This window comes from Manis javanica, chromosome 2 (genome assembly GCF_040802235.1).
Source record: "Manis javanica isolate MJ-LG chromosome 2, MJ_LKY, whole genome shotgun sequence".
In the NCBI taxonomy this organism is placed as follows: domain Eukaryota; kingdom Metazoa; phylum Chordata; class Mammalia; order Pholidota; family Manidae; genus Manis; species Manis javanica.
In genome coordinates this window covers 48,299,061-48,317,655 of record NC_133157.1, presented here as the reverse complement: position 1 = coordinate 48,317,655, position 18,595 = coordinate 48,299,061, and the positions used below count along the sequence as shown (strand labels likewise).

The window sequence follows — 18,595 nt, the reverse complement described above, 5'->3', positions numbered from 1 at the left end:
AAAATACCACACTGAATAAAAAATGATATCTTATAAATTCAGGCAAATGGGCATTAAGGAGGCTAAGCTGGCTGTCCTTTTAATATACTGAGGATTAGCATTTTCTAGGTTTTCAAGTTGGTAATTTAGTTTCAGCTCAGAAGCCTATGCCTTTCATTAAAACTCCTTTATTCATTCTGCTTTGTTATAATGAGAAGTCTCAAGTTGTCACATGTAATGATTATAGAAAGTTTTCAATCTGGAGGAAGAAAGGCTCTTTTAGAAAAGGCAGGCACAATTTTCCAAAGCCACATACTGCATACCTCAAACCAACAAAACAAAAATAGTCAACATTTTACATCAAAAACAAGTTTAATTGTATAGGCCTTTGATTTAGGGAGTTATAGATATTGGAAGGCTCCTCAATTTTTGTATAGTCAGAGGCCTCAAGAATTCTACACTGGCTAATTTTTTTCCCCTGACAAAATAATGGGTGTCTTTATCCATCCAGGCTGCTTTAACAAAATACTACAGACTGAGTGGCTTATTAACACCAGAAATTTATTTCTCGGAGTTCTGTAGGCTGGAAGACTGACATCAGGATCTCAGCACAGTCAGGTGAGGGCCCTCTTTCACAGGTCACAATGTTCACCTTGTATCTCATATGGTGGGAGGGGTGAGCGAGCTCTGTGGGGTCTCTTTCATAAAAAGCATCAATCCCATTCATGAGGGCTCTATAAATACTTCCCAAAGGCCCCACCTCCTAATATCAACACCTTGGGCATTAGAGATTCAGCACATGAACTTTGAGGGACTCAAACATAGAAAATATAGCAAAGGGCATATTCAATAGCAATAGCTGTTGTTTTTATTTGTTTGAGTTGAGGCTTGGATTAAAAAGCATAGCAGTACACCAAAAGGAGTGAATTTTACTGTATGTATGTTAAAAAAATAAAATAATTGCCTACCAAAAGAAGGAAAGTAAAGCATATGAGTCCAGGATTGGTCATACTTGTCTCACCTCTGGAACAACTTTACTGCCCATCAGCTTGCTTTCTGCGTACTATATACTCAATGAATGTTTGTGGAATGAGGAGAAAGGATCTAGCATTTCAATGGGTGAAAGTCAGTTCACCTCACCCAAGTCTGCAGGTCAAGTTCGTGGACTGTTTTTGCTAGCACATTCCGTAGCAGCATGGCAATCTCCCTAAGTTCCTTCAAGCCTCTGACCAACTGTTACCAAAGGGGAGGTACGCAATGCAGTGAGAACTATGACCAGGTTTTATCACACTCAATATAGAATGCATTTTTAGAAATGTTAAATGTGAAAATTTATCCTGAAGGTAATTTGGCAAATCTGTCAACATCTTGAATGCATGCTTTTGACACAGTAACTGCACTTATCCTATAGACAAATCACATAATTTATCTGCACATGTGTATAAAGATAGAAGGGCAAAGTTGTTAAAGCTACAATTTTGTAATTGTAGAAAACCTAAATGTTCACCAATAGGGGACTAGTTAAATGAATGATGTTACAACCTTACTATGGAATGCTAGGCCATTGTTTCACAGAATGAGGTAAATCTATATGTAGCAATATGAAAATATATCCAATTTACATATTAAATGAAAAAAAAACAAGTTTCATAATGTGATGTGTAAGAGTTATTTTTGTTTAAAAAATACTTGTTTATCTATATGGATAAATTTATCTAAATTTATAAATTTTCTATTGCTTAAATTACTTAAAATATGGATAGATTATTTTTGTATTAAATGTTTTAAACACATTAAAAATATTGGATGCATATCTTTTCTAAGCATATGGAGTGCCTTTAAAGTTCATTTAAGAGCATTTTAAACCATCACTTCTACTCCCTTCTATACTTAAATCTTATAGCTCTTAGGTTATTTTTTACCTTTGGTAATAAAAGTTTCTGACTATGTGAAAACAAGATACTTGTCTTGCAAGCACTTGATCATACTTAAAACTCCTACACTTTTCAGTCCATTTTGCTTTATAATCTATTTGTTTAAAGGCCAAGTGATATTGATTTGTTTTGAGATACATCTTTTAAAACAAGCCAGCCCAAACTGGAATAATACATAGGGCAGCTGATGAATCAAATTTAGCTGTTCTTCTCATTTACATATTGCCTTGATATTGAGCCACTGAATAAAGTTTAGGATGTGGTCTAGATGGTGAAAAAGGAATGGATTTTAGAATCAGGTCTTTGTTGGAATCCTGTCTCTGCTCTGAGTATAGACTTACTTCTCTGAGCTCAGGCTCTCCATCTGTAAAATGTGTTTCTTGTGTACCTATTTACATATCTACTGTTATAGATGGAATGTTTGTGTTAGAGATATGAAAGCCCTGATTGCACAATTGTTCATGGAGAGCAAGAGGAGCATTTCAAATATGCATAACTTAATCAGGGGAATTAAATGGGGATGTAATGTCACTGACACAGTTTCTAAAGGGCATAGTGTTGTTGAATCGAGCTGGCTATGAACCCTAGCTTTGCAACCTACACACTGTGAGTCAATTTATTTAACTACTTGAGTATTTTCTTCCTGGACTGTGAAATGGGTATAACAATATCTACCTTGTAGGGTTGTGAGGATTTGAGGATATGAAAGAAAATATTTGAGAGGATGTTGGCCCATTGTAGATGCTCAAAAATGACACCTATTGTCATGTTTTTTGTTTTGTTTTGTTTTGTTTTTCTGGATGTTTAATACCAAAGCTTAAAGAGTTACTTGCTGGGTTAAGACAAAAAAGAAAAAGAAAAAAAATTCTCTTCCTGGTAAACATCTTCCAAAATAGGAGAGGTGTAACTTCCAGAAAAATCTCTGACTAGTAGCTTGAACCAACAGGGCACCTGGAGACCAGCACTTGGGGAAATACCAGAAATACTGGCTGTTTGACAGCATGAGCTCATCCATCCATGTGATTCCCTTAGAAGTGACTTCAAGTCCTACAAGGCCTGCTAGGAGGCTTGGGCAGGGTCCGGTAGGCATTAGTTTGTGATCCTAACCTCACAACTAAGATTGATCTCCCCACAGCCATGCTAGCTGTTCCTCTGCAGTTACTCTGCCTGCAAATGCCATTTGTGTTTCATTTGTAGAACCCACGTCTGTACTATTTCAGGGCTGATCATGAGACAAGAGAGACTAGCTGCTAGGGTCACTTTCTATTACAGGCCCAGCTGCCCTCCCATCTGCTGGAGAGAAGGCTGAGAGCTGAAAATGTGAAAACAATATATCCCCAACTATTAATAAAAACCTGATTTTTTTTCAGTTGCCATTCTGAAGAGCTAACCCATGACTTTTTTTTTAATTTCAGAAATGGGCAAAAACCAGAGGGCAATAACCCTACACCACCCCAGGCCCAACTGTTACAAGGGAAGAAAAGAGTGATTAAAAAAAAAAATCACCTAAAGATGGAACATTCCAGAAGTCTTAAGCTATGATGGGTTTTGAAAAATAGAAATAAAAAGGCTAATATGGCTCCAAGAAAACACTGGGCATCTGAGCTGCTGTCTGGATGACACCCGATTCAAGTGGCCTTTGGTTCTAAGTCTCAGCAGTGGGTGAAACAAGGCTCTGGATTTAGAGTTTTCTTGGATTATTTCTCAGTGCCTTTAGTGTGAAAGCCCTTCTGCATCATGCGTCAGCATTGCTGACCTAAGGGTATCAGGAGCAAAGCTCTGGATTTCCTTCTGCATGACAATGTCTCACCAGCAGAATAACCTCCATGCCTTTTTGTTAGAACACGCTCTTCAGTCATCCAGCTCATCAGTTCCTCACACCTTTCACCAGGTCTTGTTTCCAATGACGATCTAGGAAGGAATTTTATAGAGAATGCTGCATACTGCACACAGCACGCAGTCTAGCACAATACTCAGCACCTAGCTTGGTGCCCAGATTCGAACAGGTGTTCAGGAAATGTTGAATGAATGAAAAACATGAATAGAGGAAATCTGCTCGCTTGGTTATTTCTGGAATGATTCTAGTATCCCTCCCAAGTTTTCTCGATACAAAAATCTTCTGACTTGTGATTTGCAGCAGTTCTTCAGTGCTCTATGGGCCCCTGCTTTCCTCATTCTTAAGATTTAGTGACTGTGGTCTCTGTTGGTCACTTCTGACTTCCATTTGTGAGTAAATATATATTTACTGGGCCAACTCCTGATGAAGAAGGTAGACAGACCCTGCCTTCATGAAGCTTACTTTCTAATAAGAGAGACAGAAAAAAAAATCTCATTTCAGGTGATAAGTCCATGAACAAAAACAAGGGAATGGAGAAGAAAGGGGTGGGGTGAGGGTATTTTAATTTGGGTGATATAGGTAAGACTCTCTGAGGAAGTGACACTTGAGCAGAGACTGGACAGAGCAGTTTGAACCATACCCAGATGTCTTTAGAATTAAAACAAATGACAACAGTAACATAAAAAATGGAAGGGAATTAAATGGAGCTAAACTATTCTAAGGTTCTTAATAGATATTGTCTAGAAAGTAGTAAAAGTACTCATTTATATTAGGCTTCAGTAAGTTAAGCATGCATGATGTAGCTTTACAGTTTTCAAAGATGAATAAAAAAACAGGAAGGAAACAAAATGCAGTTCAAATTAATTAAATTTAAAAAGAAACAAACGAGAAAAAGAGAACATAGAATTGGTAAGACATATAAAAAATAAATAAGCTGATGGGTTTAAACCCCAATATATCCATAATTACATCAAACATATACTCTAATTAAAAAACAAAGATTGTAAGCAGACAATGGCAAACAAAACCCAATTACGTGCAGCTTGTAAGTGACACACTTTGAAGGTCATGAAAGGATTGAGAGGGTGGAAAACTCCAAGGAAGAATTAACAAAAACAAGGCTGGTGTAGCTATATTAGAGTTAGACTAAAGTAGACTTCAAAGCCAGAAGACTTACTAGATATCAAGAGGGCCATTTCACCAGAATGAAAGGGTTATCTCAGCATAATGACATAACAATTCTCAATATGTGTTTAAGAGCACAGCTTCAAAATACATAAAGCAAAAATTAACAGGACTAAACAGAGAAATGGACAAAGCTACAAAGAGGTTTTTAATGTCAGTCTCCCTGAAACTGATAGAAAGAGCAAACCAAAAAAAAAAAAATCATTATTGAACTGGCTGAACATTTGGAGAATGTGATAAAAAAGGATTCCTGCTGCATTTTCCTCTATACAGCACTGCACCCGAGGTCCTAGCCAGGCTCACTGAGTCTCATTTGGGGGGACAAGGGTACGAAGACAAACGGAGGCTGCATTCCCTATATTGAAATATGTAAAAACTAAAAATCAAAATAAGAAACTATCAAAATATATCTTATCCTTCTACCTTGACAAATATAACTTTATAATAACAAAATAAAAAAGTATAAAGCTATAATTTATATATGACTTAAAATGGCAAAATATCAGAGATGATTCAATTTAATTATTAAGGTACATGCCTGGATTGATGAGCTGGCCGTGTTTGAATAAGTCATAAAAGGAAGGCATGAATAATACATTATTTTATTCATGTTACAAAATTATTTTTTATTACCTTTATTTTAGCAAATTTCTCATGTTGTAGTCAAGATTTTCATATAATTGGTACTATTGGCAGTAATGATTTAAAGGATTAACAAATAAATGCAATTGCATTCAAGGGGTATAAATGTTAATATATTTTTATGAAAAATAAATGTAAAATAAAAAAATTAAAAAAATACTTTTGTTCTAAGATATTCAAAATTAATTTAAAACTATAGGCAAGATACAAATTAGTGAATCTCCAAATTTAAATCAGAATTAAAGAAAGCCTATATTTTATATTTAACTTTTGAAAATGTAGTAAATTTTGCTAAATATTATAAATGTAAAACTTTGAATTCTACTGTTCAATGTCTGTCTATATATGTCAATGAAAAGAATCAGAATGAAGCATCACATAAATTAGGTCTAGACTTACTATATGCAAATCCAAGAGAAATATAAATTGTTTCATACTGTAAAATATTCCTCAGCTGGGATGTACAACCACTGCAAAAATATTGCTAATTTATGTATAACTTGCTAATTCCCAGAACTACAAATATAAGCACAAAAAGCAGTAAAAAAACAAGAGCCAAAATTACTAGGGAACAATACTTCATTGTACAAGAAATATATGTATTCATGCTATCTAGGAGGGTAGATTTGTGAAGTTAATTAATTTGCCTTTTACCTACATACTTCTGCCATTCAACCTCCATTCATTGACAAGCAGTGTTTGTCCCCATTATCAACATGAACACAACTCACAAACTGTCATGGAATCTGGATACTATCATCTTTTGTTTCAAAAACAATTCAAAAGATGTGGGGGACCATTTTTCTGGGGGCTGGATGGTGTTAGGATTAAAGTGGACATTTAGAGTAACAAATTGTAAATGAGAGAGGAGCCCATGTTTTCTAGGTAACTTTATTATGTTCAGTATGTGTTTGTGATATGCTGGTCTAAAAACCAGTGTAATTAAGCAAGAAAAAAAATGAAAGGTATAAATAAAGATTGGAAAGGAAAAAATAAAACAGTCATTATTCACAGGTGACATGATTGCATATACAGAAAAAAAATCAAAATTATCTTCAAATAAACTATTTGAATCAATAATTGAATTTAACAAAACAACTACATTTCCATAAACTAGCAAAAACAGAAAACAAAAAAGTAAATCATTCCACTTAAAATAGCATAAATCTATAAAAAAGCATATGTCTAGGAATAAGATCAATGAAAGATGTGCAAAGGCTTTCCAAAGAAAACTACATTATTTAGAGAAATTAATAAAGTCTAAATCAATGTAAAGATACAAAATGTTTCTGGATAGAAGATTCTGTATTGCAAAGAAATCATTTCCAAATTAAGCTAATTTAAAATTTATATGGAAATGAAAAAGTCCAAGAATAACTAAGAAAGATCTGAAGATGAACAAAGATCAAGAATATGCACCATTAGATGTCTCAATCCCAATTATAATAAAAATAACATGGTATTCACACAATGATATACAAATAGAAAAACCATAAACACACACTTATATCATCACTTGATATATCACAAAGGTGAAACTATAGTGCAATGAGGAAATAATATTATTTTCAATAAATTGTGTTAGGTATGTTGTACAGCCATAAACCTGACCCATATCTCAGATCATAAACAAAGTTCAGTTGCAGGCGGATTGTAGACCTATGTGTGAAAGGTTTTAAAAAAGACTTCTAGGATATAATGTAGGAGAATATCTTTATCATACTGGGATAAGTAGAAGTTTCCTAAATAAGACACAATAAGCACTAACTATAAGAAAAAGTCTGATAAATTGAATTACATTAGAATTGGGAACTTTTTTTTATCAAAGACACCATATAAAGAATGAAAAGGCAAGCTACCATGGGCAAAGATGTCTGCAATGTTTATATCCACCAAAGGATTCATATCAAGAATATATGAGGAACTCCTACACATCACTAAGAAAACAGGCAGACAACCCAATAAAAGCATGGAAAAGACCCTTTATAAAATATATTCGAATAGCTAAGCACCAGAAAATGTGCTCATCAAGGAAATGAAATTTAAAATGATAATGAGAGACCATGACATATCTATCAAAATGTTTAAAATGAAAAGCACAATATCAAGTGTTGACAAGTATATGAAGCAACTTGAACTAGAAGGAGGAAAACCGGTGTAACCACTTTGAAAAACTGTTAGGCAGTATTTATTAAAGTTGGACATATGCATACTGTAAGATCCAACAATTCTTTTTTTTTTTTTAGATATACCCAAGAGAAATACAAACAAGTGTGTACCAAAAGACATGTATAGGAGTGTTCATAGCAACACAATTTGTAATAGCCGAAAGCTGGAAACAATTATATGTCAATGGTAGAATAAATGAATAAATCGTGGTATATTCTGACAATGAATTAGCACTGAACAAGGAAAATAAATGAACTATGGCTACTTGCAACAACATGGATAAATCTTACCAACGGTGAACCAAAGAACTAAAAAATGTACATACTTTATGAGTCCATATATACAAAGTTCAAAGCAAGTGATAATGGTCACTCCTTTGAGAAGAGTGGGGAGAGGACATGGGAGAGAAGTATAAAGCAGTGCTGGGTATTTGTAATACTCTTTGTATCTAGCAGGAATTTACATGAGCATGTTGGATTTGTGGAAATTCACTCCGCTGTAATTAAACATATACTGAATTGTTCAGGAATGAAATTATATAGTTCAGTGGAAAGCTGGGGGAAACAGAGAAGGGGTGGGGGGGTGATAAATAAAACGTGAGTATCCAAATGATTGTTATATCTGGGCTATGGGTTCACAGGTGTTCAGTGTACTATTCTTTGTACTTTAGGTGCATTTGAAATTTTCCATTATAAAAGGGACCCCCCCAAAAGAATATACACAGAGACCTACAACAGCTTTGTGATAGTTTACTGCCCTCTCTGACTGAATCACAGTTACACTGGCTTTACTTGAAGGTAAATAAACACTGTTAAAGCTGAATGTCACTTGAGGACAATTAAGATCAGACTACACTTCATATGCCTTGCCTGGCATCTAGAAAGCTGCCTCACTCTTCGTAAGAGCTCACAGCTTTGGTTTCTGCTGCTGCCATCAGCTAAACTTTCCTGAAAAATTCTGTGCCAGTGATTAAGCTATTGCCTTTCAGCTGCAAACTCACCTTTCTATGTTGGCTTTCTGAAGCTAGGGACAGAGCTCTGCAAAGTTGTTTTCTGATTTGCCAGCTGATCCTGAGGGTCTGCCAAAAGGGGGAACTAGAGGGAGACTGGCAGCTGTGGGAGGAAGAAGGAAAGAAGAAAGAAGGGACTGGCTCTTTCCTTTCACTTCCTGTGCCCTTCTTGTTTCCTTGGCATCTCCTCCCAGAGGTGGTTGTCCCTTCCCTTAGCAGCAGACTTTGCCATTGTTCCAGAGCAGAGGACAGGGTGGGTGTGGGTAGGGGCTGGGCAGAGGTGTGTAGCCCGAAGTAGTTGCTGGGAAGCACTATTTCTTCAAATTTGTGTTATATCCAAGAAAGGGGAATTTGCATCCCATTATCTCTTCTTATGTGCATAATATATAAGTGTTCTAAGTTACTTGCTAGGTAACTTATTTAACTGCTGCTCCCCTCTAAAATATCTATGAGTAAAATTATGCTCAGATTCTAGGGTTCTGTTTATCTTGGAGCATGCTATTGCCTTTCCTAATTTAAAAAGCATAGACAGTTGTTGCATTTTATAATCATAAACTCATCTGCTCATAGAGAACTGGTAGGTCATCTAGAGGAGAGAAGGGCCAGATGGGGGTTGATTAACCCAAAAATATATATCTCAGGTGAAGGGTGCAACTATCAGTTGTAGCTGACTGCAGTCACATGGGAATGCAGAGCCCAGTTTGCCACATCTGATTTTTCAAAAGCAGTCAGGAATCTGGATTTCCATTTGAAATCTGATAGCTTTTAATTGTTGACTAGTTTAAAAGATTGAACAACACTGTGCGTAGGTCGACCAAATACCTCATGGACCCCAAACACACTTCTTGTTTAAGGATTCATTTCACTCTGCTTACCATTCAAATGTTAGTTCATTCTCAGAATTCCCAAATATTTAGCCTGTTTAAGCGTTGGCTCCTTTTTCAGACCCATGACTCTTTCCTTACCGAACTTCAACACTCTACTAAAGTAAAAATGCACTCGGAAGGTCACCAGGAAAGCTTCTAGTCATCGAAGAGCCTGGAATACTTGTGCACCTGTAACATCCCTAACAGTGGTTCTCAAAGAGATCCCAAGAGGAACAATATCAGAAAGACCTGGGAACCTTCTAGAAATGCAGCATCTCATACCTCTCCTAAGACTTAGTGTGGGGAAGCTGGGGTTCCTATGGCCACGATCCTCACTGAACTTAAACCACTTGATGATGTAACTGGTCTGTTGCTAGGCTACTAGCTATTCCACACCAGTAGGCAATAAGCTATTAATGCACTATATAGAGAGATCTGCCCAGTGCTCTGGGCGGAGGCAGAGACGCTAGTGCTCCATCTACCGCAGGAAAAACAAGCTGGGTAATAAACCCTTTCACTCCAAGAACGTTCTGCTATCATTTCTTTGGTCACATTGAATCCATAGTGAACTTGCCCAGGGCTGAAACCCACTGGCAAGACACTTACTAACTCAGAAATGGTGGAGGTGGATCCAACAATTTTCGTGTTAACAAGCTTTCCAAATTCTGATGCCTGCAGGTTTGTGAACCACTACCCTAAAATATACCTGGTTCTGTTCTAAGTCCAGGGAGGGCGAGGAGTTCTGCCTGGGGGAAATTAGTTTACCTCTCTGTAGCTTGCCCTACAACTTCAGCCTTCTATGATGTGAAAATTAAGAAGAAAACCTCACTAAATTGGAGTCAGGAGGCTAGTAGGGAGAGCTCTCAGTCCCTACCACTCCTTGTCAATTGCAAGTGGATAATGCTTTAGCTACTACCACCCCAGTAAAAGGAAGAAATATTTAACTCCTTTCCACCTCAGCAACAGCCCAGCCAATGAGAGGCTGTCACAAGTCAGCCAATGCTAAGCTACTATACTTTGAGCTCCCAGTTTACCCCAATGTACTTTTTGTTTATAACAGCCCCTCCCAACTCTTTCCTTTCCTCTATAAAGGAGCAGTCCTCTCTGTTCTTGGGACTTGCAGTAGCTTGCTGGTCCTGGATTGTAATTCTCTACTATTCCCAAATAAACCCATTTTTCTGGTACAATAACTGACAGTTTTATTTTTAAGGTTCACAACATGCTGGGGAAAACCTTTGCATTGATGTAGCATTTTTTTATTAAAGGTTTTTCATATTTTATCTAATTCTGCATGTAAGAATCCCTACATGTTAGGGAAAGCAAGCCAAGAAGCTTATCATCCCTATCTTCTAAATGTGAAACCTGGCAAGAGTTTAAGTGACTTTCTTAAAATTATAGTTACTAAAGTGTCAGAGTTAAGGATATTAATTTGGTTTCCTGATATAAATCACAGCCTTTTCTTTCTGTATTTTAGATAGCATTTTTCTTCTGTTCATAAGAGTCAACTATATTAGTTGCAAAAAGCTGGAATGTACATAAAGGACTATAAGAGAAAGTAAAATTCCACTAGAAGTCCCACCATTCATTGTGTTTTTTTTATTTGCATCTAATTTTTTTGTGTTTTTTTGCCATATGATTCAGAGCTATTATGTTAAAAAATGAAAAGGAAGCTCTAGCCATCCATTGGCACATGGGGTGTTAGTAGGGGAGAGCTCACCTGCCTGGAAAGGTGAAAAGAGATTTCAGGATATAAAACTTGCATCTGATTCCTATAGAGTGCATTTGCCTGTGAAGTGACCCATTCAGCTGTACTGAGGTGGAGTTATAGACCATGGCCAGATTATTGGGAGAGCTCCCAGAAGCTGCTCTGACCCACAGGCGAGGTGGGGATGGGAGTGGGGCTGGTTCCTGGTACAACTCCTGAGCTAGATTAGGGCTGCTTTTGTTTTCTTCTGGGAGATTGGTGCAAGCCTCCAGAAACTCCTTGTTGCTGATTATCCTACCAGGTGATATTGTTCTTGGAAAAATATGGGCTGGGGCCCTCAATTTCCACTCAAACCACATTTCTTAGCAAGGATGTAAGCAGGTTTGGGAATTTTCTGCATTGAATCCCTCAAACACAAGTGCTGTGAAGTCACTCATTTATACCCAGCTAAACAGGTAAGCTCCTGAGGTCAGAAATCTACACATGCGTTGGCAGGAGAGCATTCTTTCTGGAGACTTTAGGGAAGAACTCATTTTGTTGCCTTTTCCAGCTTCTAAAGGCTACCCAGGTTTCTTGGCTCCTACTTTTAGATTTCTCCTATTTCTGCTCCTGTTGCCACATGTCTTTCTCTTTGTTGTGCATTTTCTTTTTTAAACTCATGAGTGCATGTATGTGTGAGTGCAGTCCTCCTTTAAACTGCGCAATATTGTCTCAACATAAGTAGCTCATCTGTTTCAAAGCCTATGGCAACTTTCCAGTGAGACCATCAATGAAAATTTTAAATATTTTATTTTTTTCATCAAAGTTACAAGTAGCTCAGAAAATAGGTACAAAACCTAAATGAAATGAAATCAGCATTGCTGATTTTTCCAGTAGCTGTGACAGGCAGGGGAAATTGCTAATCCTGATATGAAAATATTCAATATCTCTATGCTATTAGGGGTGCCTGAGGCAACTCCAACTGCAGATAGTGTGTGTAGGTTCATTGTGACTAACTGTAATAGAATTTTATAATAAAAAAACTTCATTACCTTAACAGGCTAGTGTCAATAAAATTGATGCTGCTTCTGCACTAAGCCAAAAATTATAAAATATATCCAAGGGCAAGCAATGAGAAGCTTTCACGTTTTTATTGACTGGGAGAATTATTTTTCCCTGATTCTGGCATTACTCTAAAATCCAGTATTCCCTTCCTCACTTCTTTAACTCACCTATTTAAAAAAAAGAAGGCCCCCAAACACTAAAGATTCATGGGAAGGACAACCTAAGCGCTATTTTTGACAAAAACATGATTTAGTGCACTTGTAGATATTTATTTTTAGTCATACTTGTTTATGTTGTTGGTTTATGTGGCCACTAGCAAGAAAGAAGATGTGCAAATGTGCTCTGAGTTATTTTGGGGTTTCTTGCAAGAGTTCCTCACCTGTTGGATCTTCAGAACGTAATTTCAACAATGAAATGAACAGTTTTCTTCCATGGCAGTGTTTATGGGGTAGGGGGAAGGGGAGGGAGAGGAAGTGGTGGGAGAAATGTCCTAATGAGAACAATCCCATTGTTAACTGTTGTGGACCAGTACTGTGCTGACATTCTCCAGATCACTACAATATAACCTCTTTGTAAACTTACGAAATATTTTAAACACTCAAAAAGGTACAGAGCATACAATAATCACCTGTGAATCTACCACTTGACTTATTTAGATTTTAATATTTTTTCATATTGACACTTGAAATACTACAGGTAAAGTTGAAGCCTTTGTGTTCCCTCTGCATCGCATCCCCCCTCTCCCTTTCCCGAGCCCCTGATTTGCTAAGTATCATCCTCATGTACTTACTCTGCCTGTACTTCCTGTCTCCCATTATATACATGTATATTAGGTGTATACCTCTAAAACATTTAGATAAATGGTTTCATAATAGACATATGCAACTTCCATTTTTTGTCCAACAATGCAAGTTGATACATATATACTTAACCTGTTTAAGTCTGGTGTTCTGTAATAGGCATTTGATAGAACTTAATTACAAAATTTTTATTATTTGACACCCCACGCTGCTTTTCATGAGATTAGCCAGTGAAATTCTTCTTGCCCTGTTTGGAAATTAACTTTTACTATGAATGTCTTCCATAAACTTGCCTATTTCTACCGGCTTCATGTGAGCTAAGGCTAGATCAAATGAGTGTAGCTTCACAGGCCACCTGAACACACTTATGATGGCCCAGACACACATATGCATACACTGCACACATGAAGGCTATCTGCATTTGGTCTGTTTTAATCCTTTTCGCCTCCACAACTCTACAATTCACAAATGAGGAAACTGAGGAAATTTTTTAACCACAAAGTGTTTAAGTAATTGGCAGAGATCATAAAGCTAGTGAGTGGTGCCACAGATGGATGCTAAATATAAGCAGTCTTACTCCTGAACATGGCCTCAGGGCTGACACTCGACCTCTAGGTCTATACAGATTTATCTCTTTTCTGGTTTTGCAAAAGCTGCATGTTCACAAAAGAGATATGCAACACTGAAAACCATATGTGCCTCCTGGAGTATTTATTGAATTATTTACTAAAAACAAATACCCAAAGCATTAGCATTTGACAGTGGGTCACGTTCATCTCAGCTGAAGCAGATACAAATATGTTGTACAGGAGAGCAGATCCAAGGTTTCAGTTCCCCGGCTTCCACTAGTAGTCACAAACAAGCAGGCAGATTTCTCTCTGTACCATGAGTCACTGATTTCTTTATGCTCAACAAAATAACAAAACATTATTCTTCTCCCTCTGAAATTACACCAAGGAAAATGCAGGAATTTTTAACATTGGCCTTCCATTGATGTTGTGGGGTAATTGGTAGAAACAATTGTTGAGACACATTTTGTGAGCATGTTTAATTAAACTGCTGTGTAGTCACTGCTGAGCACTAAGGATTTTGCAGCACGATGCCAAATGTGGTTAATGTCAAAATTATGATCTCTGAAATAGAACAAGTTTTCAGCAATATGGTCAGTCCCTTATCTAGGTAGCATAGGCCCAATGGTTTTTAGCTCCATTTTTGTTTTTAACCAATACAGCTCAAAATCTTCTCAGCTTCCTGACAACATTATCCTAACTACAAGGGAGGAAGCATCTATGGATGCAGAAAAAAAGGAAGAATCACAAGACACATCAGGGAGGATGATAAGCAACCTTTCATTTCAAGTGGAGATAGCACAAGGGGAAGTGGTTTGTGCTTAACTAGAAACAAGAACCTCCTCCTATCTCCAACAGGTTGCTGCACCAGATGTGCAATCTCCCTCTCTCTAGAGACTGTGGCCATGCAGGATGAGACACTTCTGATCAGCACAATCAGATTCCAGAGTTATTTCCAGATGCCATCAATAAATCCCCTAGAGCCCCATGAATCAGCAAGCCTGATGTGTATATTCCAGATATTGACCCAAGTCACCTCTCTTCCTTGCCCTCAGCTTAGCATACTTAGGTGAGAAAAGTTAAATAACACAAAGGTACATAATCGAGATCCCCAGAATCCTCAGCAAAATGAAAGCATTCACTAATTCTGTTTAAAGGAGATAGAGAAAAAACATTTTTTTTTTTGTGGGCAGGGGCTGGTCTCTAGATGAATTCTATTAAACCAACCAGTATTTTGGGGGCTGTGTTTTTATATTTGTTTGGGCATCTGTTTTTTGTAAAGGTGTGTGTGTCCAAGGATAAAACAAAGACCTCCAGAGATTTAAAAAAATACAACAAAGCTAAATTTAGTGTGTGTGGGACTAAGGGAGCCGGATAAGTAGAGAACCACATCAGAGCCATATCACTCAATAATTGGTCTCCCTGTGCTAAAGGCAAAAGGGAGCATTTATTTATTAGAAGAGATTTTATGCATTATAAGAAATATCCAAGGTTGAGTAGGTTTCAGGTAGCCAGGTTTAGCAATTAAAAATCCAAGATGCTCAGTTAAACTTAAACTGTAGATGAACACAGGAATCATCTGCAGTATTAGTTTATCCCCTGAAATACTTGGGACATACTTACACTAAGAAATGATTTATTTACCTAAAATTCAAACTTTTCCAGTTGTTCTGTATTTTATCTAGCAATCCTAAGTAGTGAGGCTCAGTGGGGTTCAGGATCATGCAGGAGAAGCCAGTTCACATGCCCAACTTAGTAACATTTAACATATAAAATGACTTAGTATCATTTTTCTGTAAGAGTGTAAACACACCAGTTATGGAGAGAGAGAGAGATGGATGGGATAAATACGAAATATAAAACAGCAAGGCTTGCATTTATTTGCCTAGTGTTACTATGTTAGGTACATCCCCAGGCCACAGCAGCCATAGGCTTAGCTGCAAGGTAATAATAAGCCCCTTATAGTTGGGAGGGCTTAGGAAGCACAACTTCTCTCAAATACTCATACCTTCCAGTCTCCAGGTGTTCTCTATGCACCTACATCCTGTAGTTAAGCAGTGCCAGAGCGGCTGCCTCAGAATGTGAGCCAGTGGTGTCCCTTTCACTTCCGTGTTATATGCCTGCCTAGACAATATGCCCTTGTCGCACTGCAGCACATTCTGCTACAGGGATCCCTGAACCAAGTTTCTTCCATCTCAGATCATCCTTTGTGATTAAGTCTCATGGAATATACCAAACTGAGCAGGAATGCACACACCTGCATAGACTGTCTAGGAACTCAAGCCAAACAAAAAGAATGGAAGTTACCAGTGACTCCCGGACAAGGACAATCTGCTGTTGGACTCTGCCAGTGTAGACTGGTGTTGGGAAGGCGGTTCAAGGAGACGGAGTCCTTGAAGATGACTCCCAACTTCTCACTTGTGAAGCTGGTTGAAGGATAATGTTTTCATAGAGGTCCAGAATATGGGAAGACTTACTGGGAAGATGGGCGGAAAGGCCTAGGACACAACCATCCCTCTCTTCCTCCCAAGCTGTCTGATGAACACAGCTACCTAAACATCCTCCACTTGGGTGTCCCAGAAGGCTCTTAGTGTGTTTACTGTTTAATTCATTCCCCTCATTTCCAAACCCACTTGTCCTCCTACGATTCCTGCGTCAACTACAGACAGCACACAAAGACTCCACCAGTGCAAGCCGGCAGCCGCCCCGACTTCCCCATGCCACTTCTCCTTGCACCACAGCCAGGTGAACACGAACTCCTCATGAGGCTGCCTTAGAGATACCTCTCAGGTCCTCCCCTTCTCCTCCCTTGGTTCAAGCTGCCATCATCTCTCAACATAAGCAAGAGGGTCTTAACTGAGCCCTCTCCCTCCAGCCATTTCTTCCCTTTATCTCCTCATTCTTTTGAGATTTTTCTAAAAGGCAATTTTGAGGATTTTTCTCCATTTCTTAAAAACCTAAGAGGCTTTTCATGCCTGAAGGGTAAAATCCAGTTGCCTGAGCACAGGCACACAGGTCCCTTAAGGTCTGGTGCTGGTCTTTGTTTTCTGCCTCTCAACCATCCCTTTCCCCTAACAACAGATGGTGCCAAGCTGTTGGCCAATTGTCTGCCATCTGATGCTCTTTCGCATCAAGACAGCTTTGCACAGACTGTTCCTTTACCTGGGATGTCCTCTGTCTACCTGCTTTTGACTGGAAAATTTGTCCTTCTGGGCCCCACCCTCCAGAGGTAGGCCTGCTTCTGGTAAGCTGTGTCCTTCTCCATCACAGGTTTCGCTGTTCTCTGTCTGTACCCTGTACCCCATGGCATGCCGTACCTGCCTTCACTATGGGGCTTGCGGCTTTGTACGAGTGGTAAGGGCATGTTTGTCCTCCCCAGAGGATTAGGAGCTTGGGGGCTGGGATGTGCTTTACTCTCCTTTGAATCCCTGTGACTTTGCACAAGCATGACTACAGTGATTACAGTAGTATTAACATTACTGCTGGCTGGGTGCCTATGTGCTGGACGATTTTCTAAGCTCTTTATCCATTTTGACTCTTTAATCTTCACAACTATTCTATGAGACCAGTACTATTATTATTTCCATCTACTAGAAGAAGAAACCAAGGCAAAAATGTGGAGGGCTGGCCTGCAACTTGGCTAGTAAACTGGCCGTTTCAACTCAGCTGCAGGGTACCTAAGGAAATTCCTAAAATACTGATGCTCAGGTCTACTCAAGAAACACTGGTTCAGAATTTTTGGTGAGCTGGGACTTGAAGGAGCTTATTAAAATGTCCCAGGTGGTTCTAATGTGCAGCCAGCTTTGAGAAACACTGATCTGCTTATTTCATCCTAAAAAATTTCAATGTTGGGAGGAGGGGAGAAGGAGCCCAGACACTGGCAGCCGAGAGTTGCACGGCTCTGCAGTCCTGCCCATCACCAAGGATTAGACTTCCATAGAAGAGCAGAATGCCAGGCCCACTGGACATGAAGCTCTGCCTCCTTCCTGCGCTGTGCAGATGGGACCATAGGCCTTTCCTTAGCACATGCACGGCTTGCGATCAGGAGTGGGAAGGGTAGTGGACTCCTTCCCAACCCGGGAGTACACTTTACCAGGCAATAGAGGAAGGGTCTGGCTGAATGAGACATTTCAGAACATATGCGTGATGATTCTACCTAATCTTCTCCAAAGATGGAACTGGTCCTGCTCCTCTCTGTGCACCAGCTGCTTCTCTGCAAAGAAATCATCATTCCCTTGCCAAAATTAGAATGTGCAATGCAGCAACCACTTTCTGTGTAGTCAAAAAGTTGTCAAAAGGCAGAATTTGACCTTAATGTTCATTTGATGAGTGCCTGACAGGTACTTGGTTATGTGAAATCAGTGCAAGCTGCTGGCCAGGGAAGAAAGAAGAAAAACTAGAGAAACTAGGTGCAGAAAAAACTAAGGACTGGATCCAGGAGGGGATAAGAAGGCAGGGGGACTTTTCTTTGCAGTTATAAAAGATCTAGGAAAGGTGAATAACTGTAGAAGCATTAACAGGAAATAAATGTGGGGAAATAACAGTTCATATAGTGAAGGAGAGAAGAGTTCTGACACAGGAAACGAGGGGTTACAGCTGGGAGAAATGAGAAAAGACAAGGATTGCCTATGGCTGAATAAAGAACATTTGTCTCTTCAAGGGTTAAATCCATCAAATTGATCATTATGGTGAATGAATGCAGGCTGTGCAATCCTGGGCGGTTGGACCCTGGGTTACCCTGGCTCAACTCTGTATAAGCTCTGTTACTTTGGGTAAGCTTAAACTCACTCAGCCTCTGTTTCCTCATGTGTTTAATAAATAGGCCTAAATAAAGACCTAATTCATATGGTTGTGGG

At 38.6% G+C, this 18,595-nt stretch overlaps 1 protein-coding gene and 1 long non-coding RNA gene across 5 annotated transcripts in view; one reads left to right on the top strand and one right to left on the bottom strand.

The window, feature by feature from the left end:
* LOC108387904 (uncharacterized) overlaps window positions 1–10,913 on the top strand; it is a 222,115-nt gene extending 211,202 nt beyond the window's left edge. Inside the window, exon 3 of the long non-coding RNA XR_012127693.1 lies at window positions 3,329–10,913. This is a non-coding gene — a long non-coding RNA (uncharacterized lncRNA). The remainder of the gene's footprint in view (window positions 1–3,328) is intronic.
* SLC24A2 (solute carrier family 24 member 2) overlaps window positions 1–18,595 on the bottom strand; it is a 214,161-nt gene that overhangs the window by 171,155 nt on the left and 24,411 nt on the right. The window lies entirely within an intron of this gene.